Source organism: Aquila chrysaetos, chromosome 9 (assembly GCF_900496995.4).
Source record: "Aquila chrysaetos chrysaetos chromosome 9, bAquChr1.4, whole genome shotgun sequence".
Lineage (NCBI taxonomy): Eukaryota > Metazoa > Chordata > Aves > Accipitriformes > Accipitridae > Aquila > Aquila chrysaetos.
In genome coordinates this window covers 26,588,037-26,598,398 of record NC_044012.1, presented here as the reverse complement: position 1 = coordinate 26,598,398, position 10,362 = coordinate 26,588,037, and the positions used below count along the sequence as shown (strand labels likewise).

General features: G+C 54.6%; 1 protein-coding gene across 2 annotated transcripts in view; it reads left to right on the top strand.

The window, feature by feature from the left end:
- Positions 1-329: 329 nt before the first annotated feature.
- MEF2D (myocyte enhancer factor 2D) overlaps positions 330-10,362 on the top strand; it is a 94,916-nt gene continuing 84,883 nt past the window's right edge. For both annotated transcript variants that reach the window (XM_030024617.2, XM_030024618.2), the window contains exon 1: positions 330-713. The gene's annotated coding sequence lies outside the window, so the exon portion shown is untranslated. The remainder of the gene's footprint in view (positions 714-10,362) is intronic.

Below are 10,362 nucleotides of genomic sequence, written 5' to 3'. Positions count from 1 at the left end.
GAGTGCAGGAAGGTTCATGGCTGGGAGCTCACTGTCCTGGGAGCATCCCCTATCTATTCCAGTATGCTTGCAGGAATCCACAAACGCAAAAAGGATGAAAAGTTATTAAATTGGGCTCAGAAAGCTGCCACTGAGGGTCCTGATCCTGCCAACTCAGGGGCTGCCTGGCCCAGTGGAGCGGGTGCTGGAGCTGCTTAGTGCTGGGCAGGCTGGCTCGAAGGCAGCGCTGCCGGAGAGCTGCTCTCCCCCAGCGTCACGTGCTGCAGCGATGCTAATCCCATTTTGAAAGCCCGCGCCCCACGCTGCACCCGCTAATCCCCCTTGCTAACGCGGCTCAGGCTGCAGTGCTGCCTCAGCGAGCCCCAGGGTGTCCATGCACCCAGGGCCCCTCTGTGGGTGCACCCGGTCGTGTTCACATCCTCTGCCTGCTCCTGCTTCAGCGTTGAGGATGCTCATGTGCTCCCTGCCCTGTGCTAAAGGGTGCTGAGTCCTGGACCCCACCCTGCAAAACACACAGTCAGATAGAAGCTGATGTAAAGTCGCCAGGGCTGGGCCATACTGGGTGCATCCTAGCCCCAAGGTCAGGACATCCCAACAGCCCAGGAAAGCACAGCGGCTGCCCAGGAGGAGGGATTCACCTTACTTGGCCAACCTGGCTTCAGCACAGCCTTGATTACTTGGCACGCAAAGACCTCGCCTGCAGCACCGAGGAGGTAGGTGAGCGGCTCGAGCCTGCCCGTGTCAGATTTGGGGTTCAGCACAGGTTTGCCGGGCTCCTCCCCAGAAGCAGCTGTCTTCCTGGCAGTGCCGGGGGCTTTGCAAAGCAGCTCCTGCTGGGATGGTGCAGGCTTCGGGCGCTTAAGAATAATACTGTTGTTCCCTTCCGATGGTAGCAGCTTCCTCGTGGGAGAGGGGAAAAAGCACAAACCGAACTGGGGAGAAAATAAGAGGGAATGTTTGCCGACTGTCTGCTGTGTGTTGTTGCTGTTTGTTGTGTTTCTGCGGTTGCTTTGGCAACCCCGGGAAGACATGCCAGGCTGTAGCATCGCGGGTACCAGCACTCTGTGGCGAGGAGCCAAGGCTCGCTTGACAGGGCAAAGCTGCCAGCCCGGTAGCAGTCCCAGGTGGGCATGGGGGGGCTTTGGGGCAGGGGGATTTATGGGGTGATGTTTGCACCCAGTTTAGCTGCTTCCCTCCTGCGTGAGCCTGGAATGGGTGCTTACTTTGCACCCCTGGGCCATGGCATCCTCTGAGAGGGACCCGGATCTGAGCTGAGCAGAGAAACGTGGCTTAAAGGTCTGATGGGTTATCCTCGCTCACAGGGGGAAAGCAGCCAGCCCTGGGCTGCCCGGGAAGTATCTGGGCTCATTCCCTTCCTTCTTGTCCAGAAGAAAGAGAGCAACCCAGCAGTATCATGGAGGGGTGGCTGCTGCTCTGCAGCACCATGCAGAGCTCACAGGAGGGGTTGCAAGGGTGTCGGGTAATACTGTGGGTGGGTGCACACATATCCATCCAGGACAGGAGTCATTCCTCTTACACTGGTGCACCGAACCATGGCCTAATGCAGGCAGAGTTAAATTGCTTTCTATCTCCTGGAGCTTCATCTTCTGCTTTGCAGGCTGGGCGGCATAGGGTGGAGGTGGCTGCTGCTTGTACGGGCAGCGAGGGATGGAGCTGGGCTCCTGAGGGTCAGGTTGGGGCTGGGGTGACCAGGGCAGAAGAGCATGACCGAGGAGGGGAGAGGGGCCAAGAGCAGACTTGGGGAGTACGGCAATGCTCCCAGAGTCCCTCCTGCAGCCCCTGGAGCTGTGTGAGAGCTGACATCCATCAGACCAGGAGCTGTGTGTGCCCCGAGGCATCCCCAGGGCAGAGCAATCAGGGGGTGGGTGAAGACTTTGCCCCTGGGGGCCAGGAACCTCTCTGTGCAGCCAAAGCAGCACCAGAGATGTGTGTTAACTCTTTGGGGGGCTACAGCAGAAGAACTGAGCTCCTCAAGGATGTGGCCATAGTCCTTCTGGAGCCAGCAGACCCCAGTGCTTTGGTAGTTATCCCTGCAAGCCAATGGTTTGGGGGCTCTCTTGCTTTCCATCCCACTTTGCACAAGAAGTGTCAGCGTGGAAAGGTTGCAGCCTGTCGCTGCTTAGAAGTGCCAATTTAATTAAATTTAATTTAATTGCTGCATCTCCAAATGGTGCTTGTTTTAACTGAAAGGAGAGGACTGTTGAGGAATCCTGCCCTGAACTGGAAGCTGACTCATTCTCCTCCCAGTCCTGGGGTCAGCACTGGATTGCAAATAAACACACCAAATTCCCACTGCTCAGTTCTGGGAACATGCTCCTGGCCCCGTGCGGAGGGCAGGGACCTGGGAAGGGGCTGGGTATCCGCCTGCCTCCCGCTGCGTCCTCCCACCCTAGGAGCACGGGGGCTTTGGTGGCACCTGGAGCCATCTCGGGGGAGCGGTGGCGGGAATGAAAACCGCAGGGGCTGAGGTGGGATGGGGGGAAACACCACTTTGCTCTGATGAGGGTCTGAAAAATCCCAAAGTGCGGAGATTTACTGCCTCTTCCAAATGGAGAGAGCAAGATTCAGGCCCCAGCTCTCTTGCATCCTTGCTGTAGCTACCACGTGAGACCCCCATTCCCTTTTCCTTTGCTTCCAGCCCTGCGTAGCCCCATCCCTTCCTTGCTGTATGGTTTCCATCACAGCATCTCTGGGTGCAGCTTCAGCCCAAGTCTCGGGAACAAGGCAAACTGAAGCAATAAGAGTTTGGAGCTGGGACTTGAAGCCGCATCCAACTCCCAGGATGGCGGGGGAGGGGGGGCAGCGCTTTCCGCCCCAAAAAACTTCATTGCGTGGGGCTGAGCAGAAACAGGAGCTGGTTGTGCGTCACCCCATGCGGCTCCCATCGAGGGTGAGGCAGAAGTGACCTTGTGCCGCTGAGCCAGCGTGGGCTGGGGACCGCGGCCTTGCCAGCCATGGGAAGGGGAAGCTTTTGCTCAGCACAGATGCTCCAGAGGAAAGAATGAGCTCCGGGGCTGAAACCACCAGCCAGAGGGGACTGGAGCAACAGGCATGAGGTCAGGGAAGGTCTGGGGTCTGTCCCGTCCCTGAGGCAAGAGTGCGAGTGTTTGCTGGAGTAGGGAGGCAGGGTTTGGGCACTGCTGGCCCCTTCGCCCGCCTGCTGGGCTGCGTGCTCTGGGGCTTGGCAAGCAGCATGCTGCAAGCCAGCCTGGGAGAGGACTCATTCTTCTGTGAAACTCCACAGAAAAAAAAAAAAATCTGCCCTCTGCTCCTGCCACCTTGTCCTCAGCCTTGGGATCCTTCCAGGCTGGCGCTCGTGAATGTTTCCCGCCCCCCCCCCCCCCCCCCCCCCGTCAACTTCTTTCGCTTGAATCAGCGGACGTGACTCACCAGGATGGAAGAAAGGGCTCGGGTGAGCTGTGCTGCAGCCCGCGAAGGCGACATCGGGTCCCTTTTGGTATGAGGGCCGATGCAGCCGAACACCACGGAAACGGCATTGCAAGGGGAGGCAAACTCTGGGCTGCTGTTCATCTCTGTCCCATCACTGTCCCCTCCCCGTGCCCAGCCCAGTGGGTGCAGCAGACTGGGAACTGGTTGAGCCGGCGCACCCTGTCCCGGCAGAGAGGGGAGATTCCTCTGGTGGGGGGTGACCCTTGGGGGGGCTGCAAGACACACCTGTGCCTTCATCACTGGGGTGGTCATTGCACCCCGAGGGGACCGGGTGCTGGGGATGTGCGTCGCCTTTCCCAGGGGACCATCGCAGGGGAGGAGGAGGCAAAAACCCAACTGCGGCAAGTTTGTGCTTTGCTGCAGGGGGAGAAGATGGAGAAAATCACTCGGCAGTGGGTTTACTCCTCCCAATGCTGAGTTAGGGGAGCAGCTGAGCAAGGGTGCCAAATCTTGGCTGGATTAGTTAAAGAGATCAAGCAGCCGAGGGATTAGGGAATCAAGAGAGCCAAGCCACCTGTGGGGGGCGGGGGGGAACCTATGGAGGAGGATATGCTGGAGCTCCAGGGAGAGGTGTGCAAGGCCTGGGCTTTGGAGCGATTAGATAAGTGAATCAGGGCCTCAGAGCGATTAGAGAAAGAAATCAGGTTTTACACCAATTAGGTAAAGTCCCCAAGTGATTAGATACAGCGGTGGCTGCAAAGAAAGGTCTCTCAGCGGTCCTTGGTACAGATAGAGCTGAGAATTGATTAAAGGAGCATCAGAGACTGAGAGCAATTTGATAAGAAAACAAAACAGTGGATCAATTAGCCTGGGAAAGAGGATGAGGCTGGGTGATAACAAGAATAGGGGAGCAGAGCTGGTAAAACCAACCACTACAGCTCCTACCATGGGGCTGGTGGAGCAGCTGGGATGGGATGGGATGGGAGGAAAATGGTCCCAGTTGGATGCTCCAGGGGCTGTGGGGACCTGGGGCAACGGGCTGAGTTTAATGGACTATTTCAGCTTGACATTAGCATGGGTAAATTCACAGCCTGGCCTAAAGATGAGTTTATTGGTGGCTGTGGCTAATGTGAGCCCTGTGTAACTCATCGTGGGATGCAGCAAAGCATCTCCAAGCTGCTGCTCCTCTGACCAAGGAGTTCTTGCTCCTCCAACCAAGAGAAGCAGCAAGTTCTTAATTTCAGAGAATTTCTTTTTTTAAAAGCAGGTTTTGCTCTGGGCTCACACCATCGCACACCTGGAGCAAGTTTATTCACTGGAAACACAGTTGTACCAGGGTAACTCAGACCCAAGTCCCGTCCCAGATGCTCTGGGAGCTTTCAGACACGGGTGCCAGACGAGCAAGCAATTAAGTAACTCAACAGAGCCTTGAAATAATTAGACCAAGGAACACAGCTCTGGCAGATGAGTTTAGTGAAGAAATGGGAGTGTTGGAGAAACGGAGATGAGAAGGGTGATCAGGTCTCAGCACAATTATCTAGAGAAAGTCTGCTCCAGACTGATTAGAGGAAGGGAAAAGAGCTTTCCGGGCAATTAGGTGAGGGAAATCAACTCTGGGCAGGAAGAAAATAGACTATAGAAGAGATTGGGGTGGGAGATAGCGAGTTATCTCTGCTCCTGAGTTAGACAAGGGAGCTCAATAAGGGCTTTCCAATGCGGAGGCAGCAATGAGGATTAGAGGGGATTAGGCAGTGGAGGTGGGTGTGCAGCGGGTGCCCGGCCCTGGGAGGGAGAGACCGGGTGCTGGGCAAGAGGGAGTGGGGAGGGAGGTGGCAGGTCGTCCCTGGGATTGAGCAGGACAAACTGAGCCCCGCACCTGGGGAATGGGAGGAACGAAATCCTGGGATTAGGGCTAACACAATAAAATGGGGGTCCCAGCCCCGGCAAGGCAGCAGGGAGTGATGGGGATGGCCATGGGTCGGAGTGGGGAAGGGAGTCGCGCGCTATTTCCAACCTGTCACGCGGCAAGATGCTTCCTTAATCTGTAAAATGGGATTAGTCCCTTGTGCCCAGAGATGTTAAGAGCTGGCAGGTACTTTCTGCATGAGTGACTTCGACTTTAGGGCAGGGGAACCAGCAGGAAGGGAGAGTGTGGGGTGAACAGCCCCTGGGATGTGCCCCATGGCACCTGGTGGTCCCCGGCTGAGCTGATGGGTGAATGCAGACAGTCGTGCAAAACGGGGTACCTGCAGCAGCAAGCTTTACCCTGGGTTTTGGGGTGCTGAGCCACTGTGAGAGAGGTAACAATAGTTGGCTGCAGCCCAAGGTTGCATTGCAGGTCAGCAGCAGCTGCAGCTAAAAATTGCCGAATCCTTTGGGAATGGATGCATTTGCTATTTAATTAGCCTTGACTGCTGCTGGAGCAGATTTTGCTGGTCTTTTCCTCTCTGAAGCTGGCCCTGGCTTGAATTTGCAGGGTTCCATGAGGCCAGGCTCCTTGTGCTTTTTTTTCATTCTGTGCCTTTTTTTTTTTTTTTTTTTTTTTTAAATTCTTGCACATAAAGAAGGAAAGCGGAGGGAGGGAGCACAGCATCACCCAAGGCACATGATGCTGACTCTGGTGCTGCTGGAAGGGGAAGCTGCGGTTTGGCTGCTGGGTCATAATTTGGCCTCTGGCAATGACCCTCTTGGAAAGATAAGCGTTGTGTTGCCAAGCTTGGTCAGGGGACTCGCGCAGCCCCCTTGGGAGAGGTGGCAGCGCTGGTGGTGGGACAGCTGGAGTGGGAGCAAGGGATGTCACAAGCAATGACCCAGGGTGATGCTCAGCCCTTGGGTGCTTCTTGCAGCCCATCCTCAATTCACGCCAGCCTGCAGGGAAACGGGCTTCTGTGCCTTCCCCCACCACAAACCATCCAACCTCGAAGGTGACATGCTGGAAAAACAAGCTCCAAGTTAACCCAAGCACTCTTGCAAGTCAAGGAGATTTTTTAAATTTTAAAATGTATTTTATTTTTTATTTTACTTTACTTTTATTTTAATTTATTTTAATTTATATTTTATTTTATATTTTATTTTATTTTATTTTTTATTTTGTTTTGTTTTATTTTATTTTGTTTCATTTTATTTTTAATTTTATTTTTAATTTTTAATTTACTTTTTTTCCTCCTGATTTGCACTTGTGAAGTTTTGCCACAGCTCCCGGCAGCTGATTGTGAGTGACGGAGAGCAGAGCTGGGGCCAGCCGGGGAAGGTCTCCGGGACACTCGTCCCTCCTGGGCATCACAGTCCTGCTTTTAACAGCAGGAGGGAAGCTCTGACATATCTCCTTCACCCTTTGGCCTCTCTACTGAGCTTGCCGGGATGAGCCTGGTTTCTGTGGGGTGACAGCGTTATCTGGGACACAAGTAGAGCCAGGCTCTGCTCTGGTCCCTGTTTCTTTGCTGGTGGTGGATATCCTCAGGAGATAGCAAGGCAAATCGTCCCCCTGGGACTCCACGTGCTTCACCTCCCATCAGTAGGATGGAAACAGGGCTTTATGGTACACTACAACCCACCAAAGCCCCAGGAGAGGTGTGTGGATCTGTCCCTTGGGGGGTCTGAGGGTGCAGCCTCCTCCCAGTTACGAGATGCTGCTTTTGTTCAAACCCTAATGTGGATTTCAGTGTTTTCATGATTTTTTAAATTTTTTTTTCCCCCTTTCCAGTTCTGATGAAAAAAGTATTTGGGGAAAAAAGAAATATTTAGACATTTCCCTGACAGGCAGTAGAGCTGGAAGGGTTGTGAAAGATCTTCTGTGGTACGGCATTGTGCACGTGCACACTTATGAAACCTCAGCACAAAGAGTCAGGCTCAGGGATGCATGCATCCTTAGCAGCCATGCTCCGAGCTGCGTCACGAGCCGCAAAGGGTGGAATGTTGGTGCTCACCCATGATGGGTCATTCCTCCTTCCAGGGGCCCAGAACAAAGTTGCCTTCAAAAGCTAGATGAGAAAATGGGTTTGAGCTGGTTTTGGGGAGGTTTTTGGAATATATATATGTACCCCCCTCCCCGCAAATCTCATGTATATAAAACAAATATAATATATAAAAATATATATTTCTCATATATATATAAAATACATATTTAGCATTACATTATGGATCTGTCAGTGCTGGAAAAGGAGTTGGTGTTTGTGGTTCATAATCAGCCACCCGTTTTCACATCACTGGGGTGCCTGGGCGCAAACAGAAGTTGGGCCACATATCCCTTGAAAGGGCCAAGGAAAAAGCCCATCCACAGCCCTGTGACGCTGCAGGGACCTCGGGAGTGTCAGCCAGGGCTGCTGGGGACAGACCTACCCACCTCCATGCCAATAGCCCTGGGATGAGCCCAGACCTCCCTTCCCAGAAGGCAGAGAAATCCCCAGCCCTGAAACTTGCCTTCCCCACCCCATTTTTTCTCCTGCTCACACCCTATGGTTTTGGTCTCGGGGAGACGTCAGCTGCAGAGAAGGGCTGGCCGCGTTACCCCGAGCGAAGGGTGGCCACTGCACCCTGCATTGGGGAGGGGACAGTTCCCATCCTGCACCCCGCTCCCTTCATCCCAGCCTCTCAGGCTTCACCCCATCGCTTTGCCTAATTCCACGGGGGCAGAGAGCCCCCCTCCGCACCCCTGCGGGGCTTTGCCTTCCCTGGGGCCGGCTCGCTGGACCCTGAACCACTGCCATCCCTGCGGGCTTGGCACCCACCGGGTCCCCCGCTGCGTGAGCTCCCCAGATGTGGATGTGCAGCACCGTGCGCGTGGGGCTGCCAGACTGCACCCTGGGGAGCGAGAGGGGCTGGCGGGCCTTTTGCTTGGACTTGGAAAGAGAAGTTCAAAGCCCACTTGCCTGGAGACGTCGCAAAGGCGTTTTCCTGCTCCGAATTTCAGTGAGTTTTCTTGCAGAGGTGTTCAGTTGCCCCCCCTCCCTCCCTCCCCACCCTTTTCTAGCGTGTTGCTGGGGCGGGGGACATAAATGCATTTAGAGTTTTGTGGCTGCAAAAATCTCTGCTGCTCCGGGTTACACGCAGCCTCCGAATGACCATAGCGGGGAGATGCCGGGGCAGGGCAGCTGCGCAGTGGGACGAGGTGTCCCGGGCCCCGGCCCGAGCCCCTGGCTGGTGGGAAGAGTGAGGCAGGGCGAGCTGTTCCCAGACCACCTGCGAACCACCCTGTTGTCCTCGTGTCCCTGAGGGGGGGACCCGCAGGTGCGGTTTTTGCCCCACGGCAATGTCTGTTCTGCCTCGGCCACCCTTGGTCTGCGTGGCCCCCCGCTGAGGGGTGGGGGGGCCAGAAGCCTGGACAGACCCATGGGAGATGGGAAAGGGGAGGTGATGTGACCGTAAGATGGGGTCTGCGAGTTGGCCATCTTCCCCATTAGCAGGGTTGGGCTGGCACGGAGCATGCACATCCTTGGGCCGTGTAGACATGGAGGGTGTCAAGGCAGTTTTGCCCCCCTCTGCGGGTCAGGGCGGCAGCGACAGGGAAATGCCATCCCACTCGTCAGTGCTGGGTTTGGGGTCGAAGAGCAGTGCGGGGTGGGGCAACGGGCTGGTGGGAGCCCCGGGACTTGCTGCCCCTTCCCGCAGCCCCCACTTGGATCGTGGCTCCATCATTAGCCTGACCCCTGATTACACTCCACAGGCTCTGCATCGCTGCTGTTGCCTCGGCAACATGTCGTCGCCACAGCAACCGTGACAACCTTATGTTCATTAATTTAAAAAGGTTCACAGTGTAACAAATGAAATAGTTATAAGCTTGTCAGGGTGTTAAGGAGCAGGGGCTGACAACTCGCCCCCCCGCCCCGCATGTGCCTGCCGGAGCAGCCCAGCCCAGATCCAGCCTCGAGATGCCCATCCCAGGCCCTCCAGCCCAGCTTCATCACACCATCCTTAATTGCAGCAATTAGTTTGGGCCAGTTTTTGGAACATCCTGGCAGCATGGCATCACTTGGTGACCTCCCTGGGGAGCAGCAGACCTGGTGCACAACCAGGGGGTCGGATGCAGGCTGGGGGGGCGTTCTGCAGCAGAGGGGGGTTTGGACCAAATATGCGTCCTGTGTTGGGACATCCACCCTGCGGCACAGCTGATGTCTCATACACAGTTGGGGTTACCCTGCTGTCCTTCCCTGGAGCGAGTATGGGGTCTCTGATAGACGATAATTATTTTCATGCAACCTGTAGCACCTTAGTATCTGCACTACTAAAATTAATATCTTTACCTTTGTACCCAACATGGTTGAGGGGGGGGGAGGATGAACAGACAAAATATATGATTATATATCTCTTGTTTCCTTAGGAAACATGGACAGATCATAGATACCCTGAACAGCCCATATCCTCAGCTGGTAGCAGTTAATCCCGGCTGGCTGAGCCCAGCAGCTGGGGTAAATCAATGTTTTCCTTGAAGTCCCTGGGCCAGGTTGCTGGCAGGTACAAATAGGTGTTGCAAAACTGAAGATAATAAAGCCATGGCAGTTCATGCCAGTTGAGTATCTGGCTCTTACTTCATTATGTATTATTTTGCTGAAATCTCAGCAGAATTCAAGTTGACCATAACCCTTTAATCTCAAATAAAGGCCATCCTCTGTTTGGCTTTTTGTAAGTGGAAACATGAAAGGAACCAGTTTAAAAAAAAAAAAATCTCCTGCCATTGTGATTCCACCCGGCGAGCTGAGAATAAGGTCATTTTTCAGCAAGCAAAGCGGCAGTTTTAGTTAAAAATGGTGAATTCTGGGCCACATCCTTTCCTGGCGGAAGCCAGCGCTGGGATTGCACCGGTTTTTGCTAGCTGGGACCCAGCGTTTCCTGGCTCCAATGGCTTGTGCACGTGGTCCCTTGTGCTGGCAAAGTGTCATTCTGGGGACCGGCTTTGTCCCTCGTTTCAGCCCCTGAGCTGCTTTCCTCATGTGCAAGAGGTGGTTATTGCTGTGG